The following is a 24,756-nucleotide window of genomic DNA, read 5'->3' on the forward strand; positions in this document are numbered from 1 at the left end:
TCATTGAGTGGTAGTGAAACACTGTTTAGACTTGTATCATTCAGAGTGCTTGTCCTGTATATCAAACATTATGAAACCACAACACAGAGTATAGAGTACAATAAAAGGGTCTCAAGGTAATTTTTAACTGAATTTTTTTCATCTAGATATAATTCTGTTTAAGAGACTCCAACCTTTTCTGGGAAAATTTCTCCAGTTAGTGCCAGTAATGGTTCACTTGAGATTTTCCAGTGATTTCAAATATCTAAGGAGCTGGAAAACCATGTGGTCACATGGAGATTCCAGTTGCACTGACATTTATTGAGTATTATAGAAATTTACTAAACTATTTTAAGAGGTACAATTGAACTATTGTATGTACAATATATGGGTGCAGACTACTTGCAAATAAAATGAGAAGATTATAAAGGATTTTATTTATATAAGGAAATATTATCTTATATGAATCCATACTGAATATCATAATACTTTTTATTGAAGACATATTGCCACTGCTATGATGATGAATACCCCCCACAACACACCTTTCAAGAGCCATGGGTCTTGCACATGCCTCTCACAACATGTGGTGTACCTCATCCAGTGCACCAAATACTCCAAGAATAACAATGTGGATGAAATCATACAATCACAACGCTCTTGACTGAACTCACACAGAAAGATGATAAAAGACAAAAACACTCTATCACCTGTGGATGGACACTTTTCAGAAAGCGATCACTCTTTCAGTGCCAGGTTTACAATGGCTCCAGTGGCACCATGGAGCCGGGCCCATGCTCAGAAGGGGCCCCGGCCTGCTCCACTTGCACTGCGCCCCGAGACCCCACTGGCTTCCCTTGCCCACCACTTGCTCCTCTCGGCGTGCCCACCGGCTGGCCAAGGGCTCCTCTCCACCCCCCGGCCCCACCCCCTGCTCCTCTCAGTCCCCTAGCCAGAAGTCTACACAACAGTGAAACAGACCTGCAGCCTGAGCCTCCTGAGTGAGCCCAAGTTGGCTGGCACCAGACAGCCATAGGTTTTTCTTTGCTGTGCAGACATACCCTGAGTACCTCTTCCAGACCTGAAGAAGAGCTCTGCTGTGTAGCTCAAAAGCTTGTCTCTTACACCAACAGAAGTTGGTCCAATAAATGATATTACCTCACCCATCTTGTCTCTCTGATAATATTTTTTGATCTTCTTGGGTCGGCTTTGAATCATAGAATCATAGAATATCAGGGTTGGAAGGGACCTCAGGAGGTCATCTAGTCCAATCCCCTGCTCAAAGCAGGACCAATTCCCAACTAAATCATCCCAGCCAGGGCTTTGTCAAGCCTGACCTTAAAAACCTCTAAGGAAGGAGATTCCACCACCTCCCTAGGTAACCCATTCCAGTGCTTCACCACCCTCCTAGTGAAAAAGTTTTTACTAATATCCAACCTAAACCTCCCCAACTGCAACTTGAGACCATTATTTCTTGTTCTGTCATCCAGTACCACTGAGAACAGTCTAGATCCATCCTCTTTGGAACCCCCTTTCAGGTAGTTGAAAGCAGCTATCAAATCCCCCCTCATTCTTCTCTTCTGCAGACTAAACAATCCCAGTTCCCTCAGCCTCTCCTCATAAGTCATGTGCTCCAGACCCCTAATCATTTTTGTTGCCCTCCGCTGGACTCTTTCCAATTTTTCCACATCCTTCTTGTAGTGTGGGGCCCAAAACTGGACACAGTACTCCAGATGAGGCCTCACCAATGTCGAATAGAGGGGAATGATCACGTCCCTCGATCTGCTGGCAATGCCCCTACTTATACAGCCCAGAATGCCGTTAGCCTTCTTGGCAACAAGGGCACACTGTTGACTCATATCCAGCTTCTCGTCCACTGTAACCCCTAGGTCCTTTTCTGCAGAACTGCTTCCTAGCCATTCGGTCCCTAGTCTGTAACAGTGCATGGGATTCTTCCATCCTAAGTGCAGGACTCTGCACTTGTCCTTGTTGAACCTCATCAGGTTTCTTTTGGCCCAATCCTCTAATTTGTCTTGGTCCCTCTGTATCCTGTCCCTACCCTCCAGCGTATCTACCACTCCTCCCAGTTTAGTGTCATCTGCAAACTTGCTGAGAGTGCAGTCCACACCATCCTCCAGATCATTAATGAAGATATTGAACAAAACCGGCCCCAGGACCGACCCCTGGGGCACTCCACTTGAAACCGGCTGCCAACTAGACATGGAGCCATTGATCACTACCCGTTGAGCCCGACGATCTAGCCAGCTTTCTATCCACCTTATAGTCCATTCATCCAGCCCATACTTCTTTAACTTGCTGGCAAGAATACTGTGGGAGACTGTATCAAAAGCTTTGCTAAAGTCAAGGAATAACACATCCACTACTTTCCCCTCATCCACAGACCCAGTTATCTCCTCATAGAAGGCAATTAGGTTAGTCAGGCATGACTTGCCCTTGGTGAATCCATGCTGACTGTTCCTGATCACTTTCCTCTCCTCTAAGTGCTTCAGAATTAATTCCTTGAGGACCTGCTCCACGATTTTTCCAGGGACTGAGGTGAGGCTGACTGGCCTGTAGTTCCCCGGTTCCTCCTTCTTCCCTTTTTTAAAGATGGGCACTACATTAGCCTTTTTCCAGTCATCCGGGACCTCCCCCGATCGCCATGAGTTTTCAAAGATAAAGGCCAATGGCTCTGCAATCACATCCGCCAACTCCTTTAGCACCCTCGGATGCAGCGCATCCGGCCCCATGGACTTGTGCTCGTCCAGTTTTTCTAAGTAGTCCCAAACCACTTCTTTCTCCACAGAGGAATCACTTTGATCGTATCACTGTACAGCACTGTTGTACTGAATCTAATATGCTTTTGTTTATGTGTATTTTATCTTTCGTATTCTCTATGCAAATGTTCATCCATAGGCTTTTACTTTTTCCATGTGTGCTATATTACATTATTTGCTTTTCCAGACTAACAACTGGAACAAATACAAATACAGAGGGAAACAAATAGAAATAAATTTTTCTAGAAGTGACCTAAAGAAAACTAGTGACAACAAATACATTAAGTGTGGTAGGATTATAAATAGAAAGACAATGTGGCTGACTTTTAAGGATTGTTTCTAGTCCTGCAAAACTAAGATATACAAATGTAGAAGCTGTGGCTAGTATGTAGTACCTTATGTGGGGAACTGTGATGCAAATTTTATCTTCATTACATAGATTTGGAATATGGATTTAAAGCAATAATTTGATTTGACTAGTTGAGATTTTTTGATTATGTTATGCTCCTATTTATATCACTAACAAGCCATATATATGACAACACCAGTTATGTAATCAGAGCATGCTATTTACATAACGATCCTGCAAACAGACATTATATAAATGAGACATGCACAGAAGAAACAACAAAAAGAGGGAAAGACAATCAAATCATTAACCCTTCCCTCTGCTATTATAAACAAATATGAGCCTGATTTTCTTTCACACTAAAATAATTTTACACTGCTGGGGCGATGAAAAATGCCCTTTGCATACATAAGAATCAGGCCCGTATGTGTTTAAAATCACTGCAAGCTTTAGCAGCAAAGTCAGCCTGCAGTCAATGGGAGCTGAGTGTGCTCAGCAGCTCATAGGATCAACTTCTGATTTAAGTTCACGTTGTTGTTTGCACACTTATTCATGGTCTCGGGTTGCCACACAAGTAATCAAAAGGTAGAGTAAATCTATTCCGGCAATAGTCCTTGCCAAGTAGATAATACATTAAACAGACAAATAAATAAAAGGCCTATTTTAAGCTACAGTCCAAGTTTAAGCAAAAAGAAGGCTTCTCTTATCCAGTAAGTGCAGAAAAGGACACACACTTACTGTTCTCTAAGTTCCAGCTTCCACTTCCGCAATTCTCCTGGCTTTTCTCTTCTCAGACATCTGACCTTTCATTCCTTTCCTCCTCACCTAGACTTTCTGTTGTGCCTCAAGTGGCTGTTATTACTATTTGCATTAAAGTTGTGCCTAGAGGCCCCATCAATATCAGGGCCTATTTGTGCTTGGCATAGCAAGAGACAATCCCTGCCCCCAACAGTTTATAATTTAAATAGACAAGACATGGTGAACGGTGAGAAAAAGGAAGTACTATTACCCCCATTTACTGGCCTCGTGAAGGGGGGGCGGGGGGAGAAGGTGTAGATGTGATCTCTTGATTTTAGTAAGGCTTATTGACATTCCATAAGTGAATTAGGGAAATGTGGTCTAGATGAAATTACTATAAAGTGGATGCAAAACTGGTTGAAAAACCAAACTGAAAGCGTAGTTATTAATTGTTTACTGTCAAACTGGGGGAACGTATCTAGTGAGGCTCTGCTGGGGTCTGTCCTGGGTCTGTACTGTTCAATATTTTCATTGATGGAGTGAAGAGTATGCTTATAAAATTTGCAGATGATACCATGTTGCGAAGGAGTGCTAGTCCTATGGAGGATAGGATTAGAATTCAAAACAACCTTGACAAATTGATGACCTGGTCTGAAATCAACAAGATGGAATTCAATAAAGACAAGTGCAATGTACTAGACTTAGGAAGGAAAAATCAAATGCACAATTACAAAGTGGGGAATAATTAGTTAGGCAGTAGTACTGGGGAAAAAGATCTAGAGTTATAGTGGATCACAAACTGAATATGATTAAAAAATGTGATGCAGTTGGCTAATATCATTCTGGGGTGTATTAAAAAGAGTATTGTATGTAAGACACGGGAGGTAATTGTCCTGCTCTATTCGGCACTGGTGAGGCCTCAGCTGAAGTAATGTGTCCAGTTCTGTCCGCCACACTTTAAGAATGATGTGGACAAACTGGTGAAAGTCCAGAGGAGAACAAAAATGATAAAAAGTTTAGAAAACTTGACCCATGAGGAAAGGTTAAAAAAACTGGGCATGTTTAGTCTTGAAAGAAAGAAAAATTAGGGGGATTTGATAACAGTCTTCAAATATGTTAAGGGTTGTTATAAAGAGGATGGTGATCAATTGTTCTCCATGTCCACTGAAGGTAGGACAAGAATCAGTGGTTTAGTCTGCAGCAAGAGAGATTCAGTTAGATATTAGGACAAGCTTCCTAACTATAAGGATAGGTAAGCACTAGAATAGGCTTCCAAGTGTGGTTATGGAATCCCAGTCATCCGAGGTTTTTGAGAACAGACTGGGCAAACAGGGATGGTCTAGGTATACTTGGCCCTGCCTCAGCATGGGTGGCTGGATTAGATGACCTCTGGAGGTTCCTTACAGCCCCACATTTCTGTGATTTTACGGAGGGGGAAAAGACACACATTCAAATTACATGATGGGCCCATCATCACACAGGAAATCTAGAACAGAGCTGGGAACTGAACCCAACCCTCTCTCTTGTGCTTTAATCATAGAGCCATTCTTCCTCTAGCTAGCTAGAAGCCCAATCCCAGGCTAGTAACTCAGTATCTGCGAGACCAAAAGACATATTGTTAAGGCTGGTGCCTAATCTGCTCCTATACTGTATCCATGCACTCCAGCATACACTGAAAGCCATCAGTCAGATCTGAGTCTACTTTGCAGTCAGCAATGGCGCTTTATTGCTTAAAGGTTTTCTTGAGCTTAAGAAACTGAACTGGGAGCATTAAAATAGCTCCCAGGTGAGCTGTTTAAGTAAAGCCTGAAACCAGTTCAGCTGTCTGTGAATGGTTGCTGAGTACCACAGCTGGGCTGGAGAGGAAACAGGGTGTTTCTCTTTAAAGTTCTGCCACTTGAGAAGAATCGGTGGGCAAACCTCAAAGGAATTTGCCATGTTCTTGTCCTAACTCTGAGCCAAGCTATACAGATATGTAAATAAACTTATTTTTATTTGAAAGTGAAACTTCACAAGGCCCCAACTGCCTGTAAAGCTTGGCAACCCAACTGAGGGAGAGGTATAACTTCTCTTTGAAGAAGTTCTTTAGAACCATATTATAATAGCTATGGGAGGTGGCCACATGTTCATGTTCATCCTGGGTTTTGGTTGTGACCTATGAAGCTCTAAATGGCCCGGGACCTGTCTATTTGAGAGACCACTTCTCTGCCCTTGCCACACGGGGGTCTCTTGATTTAAAGCGGAAGGAACTGCTGGCAGGGCAAGGTGTTCTCCATGAGGGCTCTTCAACTTTGGAACTTGATCCTTCCTTGGACCAAAATGATCTGAATGTGTTGACTTTCAGGGTATGCTACAAAGATCACTGTTGCTTGGACTTCTGGGGAGAGGGGTACTGACTGGGGTAATACCAGGGGAAAGTGGAACATTCTTTAATCTTTTTACTGTAAAGTTTAGCACATCATTGCTGGTATATGAAGAACTTTGCTGTTGGATTTCCCTTTATGTTACGATTTGTGTTTTTAAATTAATATTTTAAAAGGGTGTCTATAGTCTGGGAGAAGTGCCTTTTTCTGTTGTTATAAATCTTTAGAAATAAATTAATTAAATAAAAATTGACTGCACTAGCTCAGAGTCTCTGAATAAGCCCAAGTGTAGTCTGTTTCAGGTGCTTTTCATAACAGTAGGATGAATGTGTAGGACTGCTGAAAAAGACCTCAACAATCAAATTAAACATCATTTCCCCCCCCCCCCCAAAAGAATTGTAGTATAAATTATTCAAGAAGTTTACATGGACATTCTGTCCACATCCAAAGGAACATAAACAGGGATTCCTCAACATGCCTTAAACCCAGATTGACCGTACAATGGGAATCTTGAGTTTCAATAAAGATGGAGTATCACAGAACTGAAATATTGTTTACTATTCATTCTACATAGAAGCAAAGGTTCTTGAATACTTTGTACCTGAGAAAGCTATTTCAGCTAAAGGTCTTATATTCATACAAACCACAACCAGACAAATTTGACAAGGACAAACAGAGTCAAAAGTGTGATCTCTTAGGGAACAATTAGAATCAGCTAATGAGGATAAAAGAGGTCAAGCAGGCATCCACTTTCCTGGACAAACAAGGGGCGGGAACCCTCAATAAATGTTTATACTTGAGTCAAGAGGTTAATGGAGATAAAAACACCCAGCACAGAGATCTGAGAATAGTTTTACATTCCAACCTAAAAGGAATCAGTGCTGGCAAGGTAATGTTAGATAGATTTTTTCTTGCATTTAGCTCACAAAGATTTCTAACAATAGATGTGTGCAGCATGGCAGAAATTTGAAGAAACCTAAGTCAAAAGACATTTTGTCATAAGCATGCAGGATGGAATCCATGAAATTCTGGTATCAGGAAAAGGGAGGTTAATCATTACTAACTGTTTTATGAGAAGCTGTGTGAAAGGAAATAAAAGATAGTGAAGTTAATGTCTAGTAAGTCAGTATAACATGATGGCAACGTCCTGGGAATGCCCTTCCAAAGTGTGTTCAGCATTATCTGAGAGGACGTACTGTTCACTGAAATGCCACTATATTGCTAACATTTATTTTTTTCTCTGCACTCACTACAGGGCTCTGCAGTATGAAAAATACCATAAAAAGTCTAGAGCTCCTTAAAGCATCCTCACCAAACTGTGGAACATGCTGAGAACAGTAGAGGATTAGGGGCCTCATTTCTAGTTCTCTTCTGCTCCAACCCAAACAGATTTCTATTACAGTTTGCTAAAAAATCAAATCAAATCAAATTTGTAATGGCAACCATAGTAAATCTCCTGGAGATTTTGGGTTCCCATAAATAGTAATAGGGAAGATTATTCTTTCTACAGAATCGTCTTGGCCCAAGAGAAAGTTCTGATGCCCCTCAGCACAATACTTTCAACAGACAATTACAAACAACACTGTACTGAAAGAAGAGCTGTAGATATCCCTCGGGTGCCTCCAGATATGAACTCAGGTCTGTTAAAATGTCAGTTAATAAACACACATGTGTTTCTACTTCAAAATCCAATTCAAATTCAATCTGATAGCCACCAGGATGGTGTATCACTGACACTCTGACCCTGCAGAACTCCCCCCCGGTGACACTAAAGTCACCTTTAGTAAGTCACTGTACCCAGCAAAGTAAAATATAAAAAGCAAAGACATATAAACTCATCAAATCATTTCAGCTGCAAGGGATCATCTCATACCATCATCTCATACCATCCTTCATGCAGTAAACAGCATAGATTTAAATAGTTATAAGATATCCCTAATAGATTGATACTTATTCCAGCAACGTTGGTGATTTTACCACATCACTTCAGCTCCCCATAGTTAGAGTTCTATACTGTAGTACCAAGCAAATGTTGCATCTGTCCCAGTCCAATTCCTCATCAGTAAATCTACTATGAAATCATTAGCTCTTAAAAACTACATAGATTAAATTCAGACAGCCACATCACAACAACTCAATGTACAAATAGAGATGCTCCTCTTTGTGAGTTATTCTTGTGAGGAAGAATGGACACTCCTTGAGTTTCAAGTGGAGGCATTTCCCTGGAATACTCCTATCTGGTGCAAAGTCCTTCTCCATGGAGATCAGCTTCCAGAAAGCATGTATCTAAAGGGATTCACTGAAGACCAGTGCTGACTCCATGGAAGACCATAGTCTTTACATTGAAATATGCCCTCCCCTTCACTACTTCCCTATGGCCGCTTGGCAGCATGCCTTCAGCTGGAGCTTTCCCAGTGGAAATGGGAACTGGTTTGTATTGGGGAGCATGCTGTGAGCAGCAGCCACTTGCCCTCAGCTACTCACAGATCTCACTGGTAACTGAACTCCTGGTCAGAGCTTTTGTGGGGTTTATGAGCGTGCCAGGAGGTGGCACCCCACACTTCCACATCTTTCCTGGCTGGATTTGCAGACACAGACTCCCTTCCTGTCACACAAGATTTGGAGTATAGGCAGTTTGATCTCCAGTTTTATGGCTCCATGCTACATGCTGCCAGGCCCAGTTTAAGGCACAGGCATGGCAGGCCCTAGCCTATGGTCACAGCGCCTGGAGTCATGTAATTACATCAGTATCTTAGATTTCACTACAAAGAAAAAAAAATTCTAGTCCTCATGGTTGTGAGGAAAAGGTGACCTAAATGTAACTGATACAGTCATGTCTGCCTGAGTCTGCAGACAACCTGGAATAATATCTCTGAGAGATGTGACCCCACTCATGCATCTCTATGGTGGGCTAATTCCAAGACCCACCATAGGGAGCTCTGGCAACATTACCTCAGCAGAGGAGTGTGTGTGCAGAAAGAGCAGAAGAGTGCAGCTGGTACTGCCCAATCACCTTAGCAGATCTGGCTGTTTGGGTGAGCACTGAGGTGCCCGTTGCTGATATCCCTGCTGTTACTAGCCACAGGGTGTTGAAGCTGCACCGGGGAGAAGGATGCTCCCATGTCAGCGTCCAGCCTTTCTCAAAGGGGAAGCAGGTTTGCCACCACTGGCCACAAACTGAAGGTGGAGCCATGGACAGCCCATGTAATGCACCCTCTTGACAAAACATAGTGCCATCACTATGAATATTTGAAAACCTGCTGGTCCTGAAAAATCTTGCATCATCCTGAGACCCACAAAATACTCCATTTGGCTGCCATTTAATTTGGAATTCCTCCTGTCTGAGGAAAGAGACTCTTTAGAGGTTACATGAGCTAATTTTTTCATGACAATACATATGAGGATCGGCTCTGCTCACAGACGCTGTTGCCAAATCAAAGCTTTAAAAGTTTCAAAAGCAAAAATGAGTATAGGCAGATGGAATCCCAAAAGACAGCTGGGATTCCCTGCAACTGAGAAATCCTGCATTTTACCCCAAGGGATCATTACTTGTCAAGTGGCAAAACTGTACACACACTTCAACATACTTGTAGGAGGCTAAAACAGACAAAAGAAATTCTCACACCAAAATATACATTGACTATATTTCTACGTTGCATATAGAGCCTTCCATTTGAGGATTTCAAAGTACCTTACAAACATCAATAAATATGTCTGTCAGATTGCACCTCTACTGCAAACTGAATGCAAGACAGATTGAGAAATCCTTCTAATATTACCTTGCCAGAACTGATTTCTTTCAGGTCAGTATGTAAAACTAGTCTCAGATCTCTGCTGTTTAGGTACCATGCAGTAATTGCTATTAAAAAGCTGCTTTAAACTGTACCTTTCAAACTCTGCACATGAAAATGCAGGAGATATTGGTGCCTGTTTGGGTCCTTGTGAGATTCAGGGGATGAAACTCAAACAGGCACAGCACAAAATTCACAACCTACAGGGAAGGGAATTTAAGGTGGTTTTTTTAGATTACCTTTGTACCCTCCTGACGCTGGGCTGGAGTGACCCTGATGTAATTTAGCCTCCCAGCCCCGCCAATAGGCCACAGTGCTTCCTGGAATCTCCACAGTGCTATGAGTGGCAGCCCTGCTCTGACATGTCCCTCTCACCCCCATCTCTGCCCCTGGCACTAGGGTAACCAGATAGCAAGTGTGAAAAATCGGGACAGGGGGTGGGAGGTAATAGGCACCTATATAAGAAAAAGCCCCAAATGTCGGGATTGTCCCTATAAAATCGGGACATCTGGTCACCCTATCTGACACTCCCCTATGCCAGGGCTTGTGAGGGGGTCCTTAGAACACACCTTTAAAGCTGACTTCCACAATTCCTGTACCAGGACAATTCTGCCCCAGCCAGAATTGGGGGCTTTACAGCTCCTTTACAACACTCTGATCCTTTTACCTGGCATAAAGTGGCTGGAGCAGGGGTGAGGATCTGACCTAAGGGATGCATTGGTGATGAATGTAAGGTAGTACTCTTTTGTCATATGGCCGTCCTTTTCATAACATGAATATGGTAGAACATGTATGCAGTACTGTCAATGCCAAGCATTCAAAAATCATGAGTCAGGCCCCCAAAGTAATGGAATTACTTATAATCAGGAGATTTTATAAAAACAATTAATTCTGGGTTCTTTATAGTTTCCTTCTAGTTTTTGAACCTTAGGGTCATGTTTTTAATCTTTTTCTCTACAACCATGAGGGTTAGAAGCTTACTTAAAAAACAAGACAACAATAACAACTCTGCAATTCTCATATATCCACATGACTCTGGAGCTGGAACTTTAAAAAAACACCTTTTGCCATGAGACACACGGTAATATAGTGAAAGTTGGCAACACTTTCTTTATATGTTATGAAAATGGAATAGTCCTGGAATGGCATATTGCTTTAAGCATTGCTCTAGTTTATGTACAGAAAAAAATCCTTAATCTAGCTATATATATTAGATATTTTTAACTAATTTCTCAAAAATAAAATCTACAAAAACTGAGAAACTTAAAAGGGAGACTAAGACTACAGAAACAGTACTCTTGGAATAAAAAAGTGTACAAGGGGAAAATATATTCAAAAGTTACTACAAAACAGAAGGGTGAGAACTGCAAGCTATTATCCCAATGCAATTATAAGAACAACAGGAGCAGCAATCATTATGGATGGTGTCAGTGAGGATAGATGGACATTAGGAAAAGGCAATATTAACCCCAAAACACCTGTAATTATCCCCAAAAACAGTGAATTATTTCCTGAGGACAGAACATTTCAGATTGTCTATTACATTACAACCAGCTCAGATGTGAATCATCTCTATTGTGTCTAATCCAAAGGTAGGTGTCAAATTACTTGCAGGGAGTGACTATGCAAATCCCTGCATTTAGTCTCCGAACATGCCCACTGTGAACTAGATGTTTAAAGAAGCCAGAGTAGAAGCAGAATAAGCTGAGCACTCATGCAGTTAATAAAAAAGCTTTGTCTTCTCTGGCAAACCTGAAAAGAGTTGTGGTATCTGCTGAAGTGGGTGATGTGACACTCCCCAAGGGTACCCAGTGTTATAAGGCACCTCACCACAACCTTCCCTTAGCATGAAGCAATTTTATCTCTGCCTGCTGTAGATCAGTTCCCTGAAACCACCAGTCTCTGGCAGTACAAGCATTGCCTACCAGGCTCCCGCAGGCCTTTCTCTTTCTGTACAATAGTGATAGGCATACACCAACCTCTGAGTACTCGGAACGTTCCCTGCAGTGTCCAGCCCCTTATCCACTGAACTCTCACAGAATTACCAGGCCTGCTCTTCTCAAGGGAACAGCTCACACCAGTTTTTAAGATTCAACTGAGGACCATCACATTGCTTAATACCACAGCACTCAGAGATATTTATACTGAACAGAAGAATAAGTTTACTTTCAAAGAATAGAGGTTCAAGCAGGGCCGGCTCTAGGATTTTTGCCGCCCCAAACAAAAACAATTTTGGCCGCCCCCCCCCCCTGTTTTTTAATTACCCCACCCCCGGCTCCGCCTCAACTCCACCCCTTCCCCAAATCCCCAGCCCTGCCTCCTCCCCCCAGGCTCTCAAGCCTAGGAAGGAGGGAGGGAGGTAGGGGGAGAAGCGGCGCTGTTTCGCGCGCCACGGCCGCTCGGGATCTCCCCCTCCCTCCCAGGCTCTCAAGCCTGGGAGAGAGGGGGAGACTCCGAGCGGCCGCGGCGCGCGAAACAGCTGATTCGCGCGCCGCTGCGCCCCCTCCCTCCCAGGCTTGAGAGATCTAGGAGACAGACAGTATTTAAGTGAGATTGTTTTAACTCTATTTTAAAGGCCAAATCCTGTCCTCTTTAGTCTCTCGTTGAGACAACAGGAAGCCTATGGAAGCTCTCCTAAGTAAAATGTGCCGCCCCAAGCACCAGCTTGTTTTGCTGGTGCCTAGAGCCGGCCCTGGGTTCAAGTGACAGTAAGAATACTGTATTGGAAACAAATCTTTACATATAAAACAAAATCATAACAGGCTTTCTAGAGACCAAAGTTAAAGAAGCATATCTCACCCAAAGTTCTCCAGCATTTTTAACCAACCTTGATTGAGACATGTTTTTCATGAAGCAAAAGCACTGTTATTGTACTTACTTGGTGAAGGGTGCCTGGGTGTCTTCTCTGCCCCCCAACTATAGTAAAGCAAACTTCTGAAGTGCTCGTCAAGATAAGGTTCTTTCCCCCACTGTATTTCTCTTCCTGTTTGTTTCTTTCTGAAATTCTTATAATCCTTAATTTTCGTTCAGTTCAGCTTGGTGATGGGGCACTTAGTGTGAACAAGACAATACTCAGTTTACATGACTAAATATATCTTGTTTGAGAGAAACCCTGTTTTTCACTTTTGCTGGCTACCAACTCTCATTCACAGACATTAAGAACATATTTTCAGTAAATATGCATAACTCCCTTTCATAGTATTGGTACATACATTTCACAATGATATTGATGACCAGTGTGACACCATTTGAGACCTCTTTCATTTGAGACTTTCATTCGAGACCTCTTTGGTGAACCTGAATGTACATACCAGAATGAGGAGATCCTGTAACCCCACTGCACCCCCTTGTTAGTTGGTATTAAGAGGTTCTTGGGTCACAGGTAGACATATAGTAAAGTCTGAAAAATATGTGGATAATAGGAATGCATTTCCAATTCTCAGGAAAGACAATATGCCATAGCAATTAAGGTAATTCATTAGTGTACTAAAAGAAATGCCCAGATGACTCAGTGTGAATGTGTGCAAGCAGCTCTGGATTGTACCTTTTCTAATAGTACTGCACACTGTCTTATTACATCTGTACTGGTGCATGCTTATCATCTCTAGAACAGTATTTTCACCAATGGTGCACATATTGTGAGAGATACAGTGAATGATGGCAAGCAATCAAAAATATTCAGGGATAATTACAGGTGTTTTGGGGTTAATATTGCCTTTTCCTAATGTCCATCTATCCTCACTGACACCATCCATAATGATTGCTGCTCCTGTTGTTCTTATAATTGCATTGGGATAATAGGTTGCAGTTCTCACCCTTCTGTTTTGTAGTAACGTTTGAATATATTTTTCCCTTGTACACTTTTTTATTCCAAGAGTACTGTTTCTGTAGTCTTAGTCTCCCTTTTAAATTTCTCAGTTTTTGTAGATTTTATTTTTGAGAAATTAGTTAAAAATATCTAATATATATAGCTAGATTAAGGATTTTTTTCTGTACATAAACTAGAGCAATGCTTAAAGCAATATGCCATTCCAGGATTATTCCATTTTCATAATATATAAAGAAAGTGTTGCCAACTTTCACTATATTACCGTTTCATAACATATAAAGAAGTCTTTAGAAAATAAATATTTAATACATATGGATTGTGCTAGCCCTCTGTGTCTAGGTAGGATTAGATTACTATGTAACACTCTGGACTTTAGGCTCTGCACCATGTCTGATGCAATATCAAGGCTTCAATGTTGCTTAAATACAATGCATCCACTAAATACAATGTTAAAACTCCCACTAACTTCAGTTAAATAGGATTAAGGATAGAATATCTGAATTTTCTCTGGTTTTACCTAAATATATTTTTCCATTAGTGAATATATATTTGTACTAGATTTTTTTTTTAAAAATCAGGTGTTATGTTTACTAAAAGCAAGTACAGTAATTTAAAATATCAGTGTAAGTTTAACAAATAATTCACTAATCAGACTTCTATAAATATAATTAATTATTTATAGCTAGTTAAAGCACCACAGTTTATTTCATTTTAAGATTACACTTGAAAATCCTAATGCAGTTTTATTGCCCACACCTACCCTTTTTGTGCTAATGGACTAGACATAATGAATCATTCTAATTTGGATGAAAGGACCACACAACATTGCTGCAATCCTTTAGAGAATTAAGGCTCAATTCTGATCTTCTACATTTATGAATGAGTATTTTGGATTAGGCCCCTATCTGTACATCTGCTGAGTCTCAAGGGCTGTATACTCTGCTAAGTATTCTGACCTTCCAATGTACTATTTCACATGTGGTCATGGGATATAAGGAGATTTGATTATGTCTGTATTTTAACATTGATTTAATACATAGCTATGAAATAAAATCTAATTTCCCCCTCACATCTGCATGTATAAAAATTCCACCACTATTAAGTAAGCCCTTATATATTCTTTACTTAGTGAGTATGTCTGTAGGTGGAAGGAACTGAAACACCCTTTTGGGGTGATGTAAAACCAAGGAGAATCTCCTTAGGAATGGCTTTAGAAAATCAGCTTCTCCCGTCCATAAAAACAAGTTTAAATTATCTTCTGTGAGTCTGCTGTTAGCAGTTACACTGTTACATTATGCATGATTCTTGCCTGCTCATGGAAAAAAAGAAGTGCAACCATCTTCCATTAGTGATTTTCAATGTTATTCTAAGCTTTACTATTTATAGTTATTATTAAGATGAACTGTTTTGCATATTTGTAAAATCTCATTATAAATGTTAATAATAAATATAATTCTGGACTAAATTTTGTTCACTTCAAAAAAGAGTTTTTTATTTTCTGAGTGAAAGCAGATTCACTTATATGGACAAAGTAAAATTTTATCATCATATTTTCCCGTCCTTAATCAGTTAGACTTCTCTGGTATACACATCATTTGTTCATATTACTGGCTGCAAATCTTGGTCCCACTGAAATAAAAGGGAAATTTGCCACTGACTTAAAGAGTCAAATATTTGGCCATTACAATTAATACATAAAATAAATAATTAATTAATGGAGATATCCCATCTCCTAGAACTGGAAGGGACCTTAAAAGGTCATTGAGTCCAGCCCCCTGCCTTCATTAGCAGGACCAAGGACAGATTTTGCCCCAGATCCCTAAGTGGGCCCCGTCAAGGATTGAATTCACAACCCTGGGTTTAGCAGGCCAATGCTCAAACCACTGAGCTATCCCTCCCCCTGTTGCTATATATTACACTACAAAAGCAGTTTCTCCTCCCATGGTGTTCACACCTCAACTGCTAGAAGAGGGCCTCATCCTCCCTGATTGAACTAACCTCGTTATCTCTAGCCTGACTCACTCTTGCTTGCATATTTATACCTGCCTCTGGAAATTTCCACTACATGCATCCGACGAAGTGGGTATTCACCCACGAAAGCTCATGCTCCAATACGTCTGTTAATCTATAAGGTGCCACAGGACTCTTTGCTGCTTTTATATATTACAGTACATCATAGTGGCATTTTAGGCAGTTTTCTATCCTTCTCTCCACTTCCCCAGTCCACTGTATAGATTTTGAATAATTACATGACTACATTACTCTTTGTGGATTAGCACTGGGATCCTAGCCAAATAATTTTGAAAATTCTGTGATCTTTATTACTGATGATGATTTTGGGTTCCCATAAATAGTAATAGGGAAGATTATTCTTTCTACAGAATCGTTTTGGCCCAAGAAAAAGTTCTGATGCCCCTCAGTACAATACTTTCAACAGACAATTACAAACAACACTGTACTGAAAGAAGAGCTGTAGATATCCCTCGGGTGCCTCTAGATATGAACTCAGGTCTGTTAAAATGTCAGTTAATAAACACACATGTGTTTCTACTTCAAAATCCAATTCAAATTCAATCTGATAGCCACCAGGGTAATATGACCATAGTATATGTTTATTACGATTTTAGAAGGTTTAGGCCAAAAACTGACTGACCAAAGTTAGCACCTCTATTTTGCAAACTGGCTCACTTTTTCCCCCCAGTTTGAGAACATATCTAATTAAGTCATTTTTCTTCAGTTCCATTTAAAGGATTCCGTTTCTTCAGTTCTGTTTAAAGGATGTGTGCTCCTTCCTGTCACCACACAAAGTGAAAATGTGCTTCTCTAAGATGTTCATTGGTGTACAGAAAAGATACTGATTGTGTGTAACTTGAATGATTAGAGCTGTGTGTGACATAGTTCTCTCATTTAAATTACTGCAGTCTATTAAACATTTGCTATATAACACAGAACTACAACTAACCAAGTTTGAGTTACAATTTTGAGGAAATGGTGAAGGTCCTTCACTGGGACTAGAGATAATAATGAGGAGTCCAGCATTGGGACTGGTGGTTATAAGGTTCTGGTTCCAGTAAGACTCAACAAACAGCTCAGATCAAAATCTAAAGTGCAGGAAAACAGCCTGTAGCTTCGAGATTAGCTTTCTCACACTATTTCTGAGTTAAGCCAGCACAAACATCATCATGAATGCATAATTATGATTATGCACTACAGTATGCATAACAGATCTTAACATCTGGAAACAAAGAAGTAGCATAGGAATGCCGTTTTCAGGCTTTTGGTTTTGAGCACAATGAACCAGGGTGTGGGGGTGACAGACTTTTTGTAAATAAATATTGTTGCAAGAAAACATATTTTATTTGAAAAATCCACTCTGACATTGGCAAACCCCGTTATAGTTAAAAGGAGTCTAAAAATGGAAATATGTTTATATTGTGCAACAAATTTTAACTTGAAAATAACAATAAATCAGAAGACAAAAATATTTTAAAGTGTTCAAGCAAACTATCAGTCTGTCTATTTGGAATAAGCAGCAACAGAAAAACATGGACAACCCTTAGAAAATTGTTTGAAAATAGTTTAAATATTCAGAGGGATGTTTTCCTCAGAATCTAATCAGTTTTTGGATTCTCTGTCCCAGGAGGTTCAGTACCAACAGACTCTACTTTAACAGGATTCAAGAAATAAAATAGACAATTATATGGGGCCTGGACAAGAACATCAGAATGGCCATACTGGGTCAGAACAACTGTCCATCTAGCACAGCATCCTCTCTTCTGACAGTGCCCGCTGCCAAATGCTTCAGAAGGAATGAACAGAGCAGGGAAATTTATTGAATGATCCATCCCCTTGATGTACAGTCTCAGCTTCTGGCGGTCAAATGTTTAGGGACGCCCAGAGAAGGGGTTCCATCCCCGACCATCTTGGCTATAAGCTGTTGATGGACCTATCCTCCCTGAACTTACCTAATTCTTTTTTAAACCCAGTTATACTTTTGGTCTTCACAACATCCCCTGGCAACAAGTTGACTGTGTGTTGTGTGAAGAAGTACTTCCTTCTGTTTTAAATCTGCTACCTGTTAATTTCTTTGGGTGACCCCTGGTTCTTGTGTTACATTAAGAGGTAAACAACACTTCTTTATTTACTTTCTCCACATCATTCATGATTTCATAGAACTCTATTATATTCTGCCTCAATCATCTCTTTTCTAAACTGAACAGTCCCAATCTTTTTAAGCTTTCCTCATATGGAAACTGGCCCATACCCCTAATCATTTTTGCTGTCCTTTTCTGTACTTTTTTGAGATGCGGTGACCAGATCTGCATGCAGTATTCAAGGTGTGGGCTTACCATGGCTTTATATAATAGCATTATGATATTTTATGTCTTATTAGCTATTCCTTTCCTAATGATTCCTAACATTCTGTTAGCTTTTTTGACTGCCGTGGCACATTGAACAGATGTTTTCAGAGAACAATCCACGATGACTCCAAGAACTCTTTCTTGATTGGTAACAACTAATTTAGACCCCATTATTTTGTATGTATAGTTGAAATTATGTTTTCCAGTGTGCCTTATTTTTCATTTATCAACACTGAATTTCATCTGCCATTTTGTTGCCCAGTCACCTGGTTCTGTGAGATCCCTTTGAATCATTTTGCATCAACTTTGTACTTAACTATCTGGAGTAATTTTGTGTCATCTGCAAACTCTGTCATCTCACTGTTTACCCCTTTTTCCAGATAATATATGAATATGTTGAACAGCACTGGTCCTGGTACAGATCCTTGGGGAATCTTGCTATTTGCCTCTCTACGCTGTGAAAATAGACCATCTATTCCTACCCTTTGTTTTCTATCTTTTAACCAGTTACTGTTCCATGAGAGGACCTTCCCTCTTATGCCATGACTGCTTGCTTTGCTTAAGAGCCTTTGGCAAGAGACCTTGTATCTCAGGATTAAATGGGATTAGTGGTAAAGGACGATGTTTCTTGCTTATACTGGTCTGGATGAGCCTCTTCACTTATGTGGGAACAAAATCCTGTGGAAATGGTGCATAGAATTTGGAAAGTAGACCTGGGGTTCTATGGCATACTTCTTTCAAGCTAACATATGACCCTTTGTGCCAAATTAATGCTGGTCCTTGGTCTGCTGAGTATGTCCCTTTAGGGCAGCTGCTCCCCAGGTCCAACCCCTCCTTACATGCCTTTTAACGTGTATAACACCTCTCTGTGGGTATGTGTACACTTGGGGCTGGGGCAAGATTCCCAACTCAAAAGAACATATTTGTGCTAGCTCTTGCTGAGCTAGTGCAATAAAAAGAGTGTAGCTGAGGCAGTGCAAGCTAAGCTTGTCTCAAATATGTGCCTGTCAGAGACCGGGCATGAACTCTGGGCAGGTAGCCTATCCCACCACTTGCCCTGTCTACGCTCTATTTTTATCACAGTAGCTCAATGAAAGCTAGATTAGTATGTTTCCTTGAGCTGGGAATCACATCCCCAGCTTCAAGTACAAACATACTCCACTATGCTTCTAAATCCATGCACAGTTGCTACATAAAAGTGGCCTGATTTTCAAAGATGCTGAGCACCCACAAATACCACTAAATTTTTGCCCTGTTCTTAAAAGTGGGGTTAGTTTTCATTAGTAAAATGAAAACCCACTATGAGTAAAATGAACAAGGTGGGGATGAGTTTGCTGATGTTTTCATGCAGACCTAATGCTACTGTAGACTGACCTAAGATAATCAACCATCCTTTTCATGCTGGCTTCAGACTACTATCTCTAAGAACAATATTTTACTACCAAGGGCTATTTCTCCCGAATGGCACCAAGTCACCTTCAACAGAAATGAAATCAGGCTCTTGGGCCAAAATTTTCAAACCTGGCTGCCTACAATAAGGCTTCCAAATCGATATTTAGGTACCTAAATAAAAGGAGGCTGATATTCAAAGGTTCTGAATCCCACTGAAGTCAATGGGAAATGCAGATGGCAATTGAAAGTCCCTTTCCAAGACACGTCATATAGCTGCCTGAAGAATAGTGGCTAATAAACCAAGCAGCTTCAGAATTATGAAGAACCAGGGGATTTTAGGATAGTGAAGGCTTGTGAAAATTGCTGAGTGCAGAATCATAGATGGCCAGGTTATGACTGTAGAAGTTAGTAAAACTTTACCGCAGAATTTCCCTTGTTATTGCAACAAAAATTGGTCTTAAAATGTTGTAGAATTCTAGCCACTCTATCTGTTTCAAACTATTACTATATATCACTTGGAACTAATTGGCAGCAGCTGCTCTAGACAGCCTTGAACCTGCCATACAGGCTAAATAGTTTTTTCTGCTCTCAAGAGATCTGTCCCAGGTTTGAGGCCATTTTTAGTACAGTGCATTGATCTTCCATTGCAGCTTCCTGGCTTGTGTATATATTGAGGCCTTAATAGGCTCAGTACTCTAACTACTCTGGACACCACTATTCAAGTTAATTTGGATTTTAAATATCTGCAGATTTAATGCAAAGTAAACCAATAATACATTTAAGGTAGAGTGGCCACTCATGCATTCCCAGAATACTGGATATTTTGGTACTTCCAGGAATGGCGTGGGCCCACCCTGCCGGCGTGACCCTACCCTCACCTGTGTGACCTCAAACGCATGAAACACACTGGTGGGAGTGAAGGAGCATGCTCTTCAGAATGGCTTCGTCTGTCCAATACTGGACAAAACCATGTCTGGTGTTGTCTCAGTACCAGATGGGAGACAAACCAAACAGAAAGAGGACTGTCTGGTTTTAAATCAGATGAATGGCCTGCCTAATTTAAGGACAGATTTTCAAAAGTTCTCAGCTCCCATTTCTGCAATCAAAGGAAGTGATCAGATAGCATCCAGCAGTTATCATTGTTCTCAATAGGAACAGTTAGGTGATAAACTTTTCTGAAAATCTGGCCACGTTATTTAGGTACCTATATGGGAGTTGAGCTCTTTTTAAAATTTGTCAGCTGAATACTTAAAACATGATCCTTAAAATAAGATGTAGTGTTCAAAGAGAGGATGTTAACAGAATGGCAATATGCAGAATTATTTGCTAGTACTTATATCTCATGCTGCATGCAACATATGGGATACTGGGCTATGCTCACTGAAAGTTCAAGTAAAACATGCTAACATTCACACAATATAAGTTTTCACACAACACTCAGATTAACAGCTACATTTTGTCAGTAGAATGAGTGTTCAAAGAGCATACAGATTTCCGGACAAAGAGTGACATCGATTTTATGTTTTTTTTCTCTTCAGTAGTATTATAAAAATGCATCTTCTGTTTTTAATCAACATGCCTTATCCAGCAATCAAGGCAGGTATATAATAAGCTGAGCTACTCTGTAAATCTAAACATTTCCCACAAATGGAAAAGATACAGCCTGAGCTCTCTGATAGTTACTACAGCAACTATCTAAAATGAAAATCTGGTTAACCCTTTCCCTGCTGTAACCACTCATGTACCAATGTTAGCTGACTTCCATGCACGTATCTTTCCTTCCCCCCCCCCTCAAGAAATTCATAATTGTATTGTTTCACAGTAGTTATGCTCCAGTTATCCTATCTAAGGCAGAGAGAACTGTTTTGGGTAGTAGTTTCATATGTACAGTTGAGTTTGGTTACTGTCTCATTACTGGGATTATTGTGTGGGAAACAACCCATAAAATAGAGGACACAAGATTCCTAGCTTACTTCACAATGCCTACAATTTTGATTAAAACCTTGACAACAAGAAGGGGGTGCTTTCCAACAACCAACATTACTATATTTCTCTTTCAGTTATCAAATGATTTGACCATAAATACTATATATTTCTCAGATGTATTCTTTCTCTGTAGTGCATTACACAAAAGCAATTTTTAAAATATTGTCTTAAAACTGGGTACTGCTTAAGATGTACTGTACAGTTCATTGCACAAGGTTTTGGCCAAAAATGTTTAAAAAAAAACCAACCCACTGCCCGTTGAAAATTCATGGGTAAGGGTTTGACATGACATCACAAATGCAAAGAAATTCAGAGACAAGGGCAAAGGTGCTCTTCGTCAAAGTGTCCTCAGGGTTACAGCCAATTTTACTATCTAATCTATGTAACTAAATATTTAAGGCATTTCTACCATAGCATCTAGGAGACAGACAGTCTTTAAGTGAGATTGTTTTAACTCTATTTTAAAGGCCAAATCCTGTCCTCTTTAGTCTCTCGTTGAGACAACAGGAAGCCTATGGAAGCTCTCCTAAGTAAAGGCTGATTAAGGAAAATTGGACCTGGCCCATACACATAATTTCTAATTGAACCTGCTAACTCTTGCCTACTGTGTATCAGTATTTTCAAGAGGCACTCAGCACCATTCAGGATCAGTCCCTTTTTGGCTTTCTTAAGTGCAGGCATCTAACTTAAATCAGAGCTGCATAATTTTCAGTTAATAGATCCTGGGTGAAGTTAAAAGGCCTCTACCTGGACATGGTTTACATCAACACGTGCAATAATCAAATTTAATAAGTTACAGTTATTTTGCTTTACAGAAGCAAAATTCACTTTTGACTTTAAATCCCATGTTTATCTGTCTTCAATGCCAGCTATGCTCACATAAGAACTTGATAACCGAGACCGAACATTTTCAAATGATTGAAAGCACAAGTGTGTAAATTATACTAAAATCTATCTGACATGGCAGCGCTGTTAAACTTCCAATTAATTCCATTAAACTCCTAATATATTATAATAAACACACAATTTTAAAATTTAAAAGAATATGTAACAAAAATGAATGATAAAATTACAATTAGTAAATATTGTCAATATTACAAGGTAGTATGTAGTGGTATTTTTATTAAATACTAACATAGTTTTAAACAAAGCATGATCAAATGCTTATTTATACAAGCAAATGTGCCTAGAATTATTTTAAGTTATTTGGAAGAAATTGGGTTCTAACACACCATTGTCTTTGTTTCAGCTGTGAATGTTAGTGCATGTTGCTCAGAGTTAGATTTTTAAATGTTGATTATCAACTGAAGATATATCCTGACCTTTTTAGATAAGCAATATGATTTTTGTTTTTTAGAATGCCAATGTTTGGAAAAAGCCCTCAGAACCTGCTAGAATGTGATTGCACATTACCTTCATGGAAAGACAAACCAAAGCTGCCAGACAAAAAATACTCCTAGGCCCTGATCTAAAACCTATTAAGTCAATGTAAAGACTCCAATTGGCATCAATGGACTTTGAATCAGGCTCTCACAGTGAGGTCAACAATACATGTACATGGACTAGAACACTATACATAAGAAGGAAGATCAGAAGAAGACCTCATATTCTGTCAGAAGGCGTTCCAATTACATTTTATCCAACTTCTTCTTAAATACCTCCCACATTTCTGAAGCTGATTTGCCATACATATTGTGGAATTCTCATTCACTTATCACATTTCTTCAAAATCTGCCTTTTTATATAGTCAAATGCATTACTTCCTCTAGTGCAACATTCCATGTTTAAAAATAATGTGATCGCTAGATCACTTGTAGAGGCTTCACAAACATCAAACCTATTATCAGTCTTGGCTTATATCCCAGGAATAGGTCCAAAAATAGTCTAGAAGTGTATTGGATAGTCAACATACATAAGTAAGCAATTCTCTAGGAATGTCCAGCAATCCTAGTTATTTTTTCCACTGTGTTATTCCAAACAATTCAAATTTATTTTAAAAATCAACAATACCATCAAATCAACAAATAATTTGTTATGCTGGACTTTTAAAAGTATCCTCTCTAGCTGTATTCCAGATTTATTTTGTCTAGTGGTCTATTGAGTTACAAACTCTGAACACCTCCCACAAGGTAGATCAGGCTCCTAAGTACCTTGAAAGGTTATTTACCCCCTTGTTCTCACCTATCCAGCAAAAGGATATTTTGGTGTCCTACCTGCCCCAGTTAGTTAGAAAGCCTTGTCTCGTGGGAAGACAGGACACTCTTTATCCCTCTAAAGACCCTTTAGAGAAATGGTGGGCAACCTGCGGCCTGCGGGCCACATGCGACCCATCATGGTAATATGATTGCGGGCCACGAGACATTGTGCTGATATTGACCATCCGCAGGCAGGGTCCCCTGCAGCTCCCAGTGGCCGCAGTTCTCTGCTCCGGCCAATGTGAGCTGCGGGAAGCAGTGGCCAGCACGTCCCTGCGGCTCGCCACTTCCCGCAGCTCCCATTGGCTGGGAATGGCCAACCGCAGCCACTGGGAGCTGCGCAGGGTCGTGCCTGTGGATGGTCTACGTCAGCAAAATGTCTCGCGGCCCACAATCAGATTACCCTGATGGGCTGCATGCGGCCTGCGGCCCGCAGGTTGCCCACCACTGCTTTAGAGGCTTGGGGGGAGGCAGTGGTCCTACATGACAGTCCCCAGAAAAGTCTGCTCTTCTAGTGCAAAACTTGACTAGTTGGAGAGTCACAGAAAGGGTGAGCAGGCAAATGTAAGATACTTCTAAAGGTCTCAAGGTCTGAGTGTAAGGTTCAAAGTGATGGCTGACTGAAGGTTCTTGTAAATTCAGCTGCCATAGCATCTAGGCTTCCAAGCAAACCTCTGAGAACCAACAATGAATGATTCATATAACACAGTGGTTCTCAAACTTTTGTACTAATGACCCCTTTCAAATAGCAAGCCTCCGAGTATGAACCCCCCCTTATAAATTAAAAACACTTTTTTATATATTTAACACCGTTATAAAAGCTGGATGCAAAGTGGGGTTTGGCGTGGATGCTGACAGCTCATGATCCCCCATGTAATAACCTCACGATCCCCTGAGTGGGCCCAACCCCCAGTTTGAGAACCCCTGATATAACATGACCAAGTCCTTCCTCTTCTTCATCCCTAATCTAAGAAGTTGACCATATCCTTACAGACT

At 40.4% G+C, this 24,756-nt stretch overlaps 1 protein-coding gene across 1 annotated transcript in view; it reads right to left on the reverse strand.

The window, feature by feature from the left end:
* The window catches only part of ZFPM2 (zinc finger protein, FOG family member 2), a 350,445-nt gene that overhangs the window by 141,643 nt on the left and 184,046 nt on the right, over positions 1–24,756 (reverse strand). The gene's annotated exons all lie outside the window — the stretch shown is intronic.

This window comes from Emys orbicularis, chromosome 2 (genome assembly GCF_028017835.1).
Source record: "Emys orbicularis isolate rEmyOrb1 chromosome 2, rEmyOrb1.hap1, whole genome shotgun sequence".
Classification (NCBI taxonomy): domain Eukaryota; kingdom Metazoa; phylum Chordata; order Testudines; family Emydidae; genus Emys; species Emys orbicularis.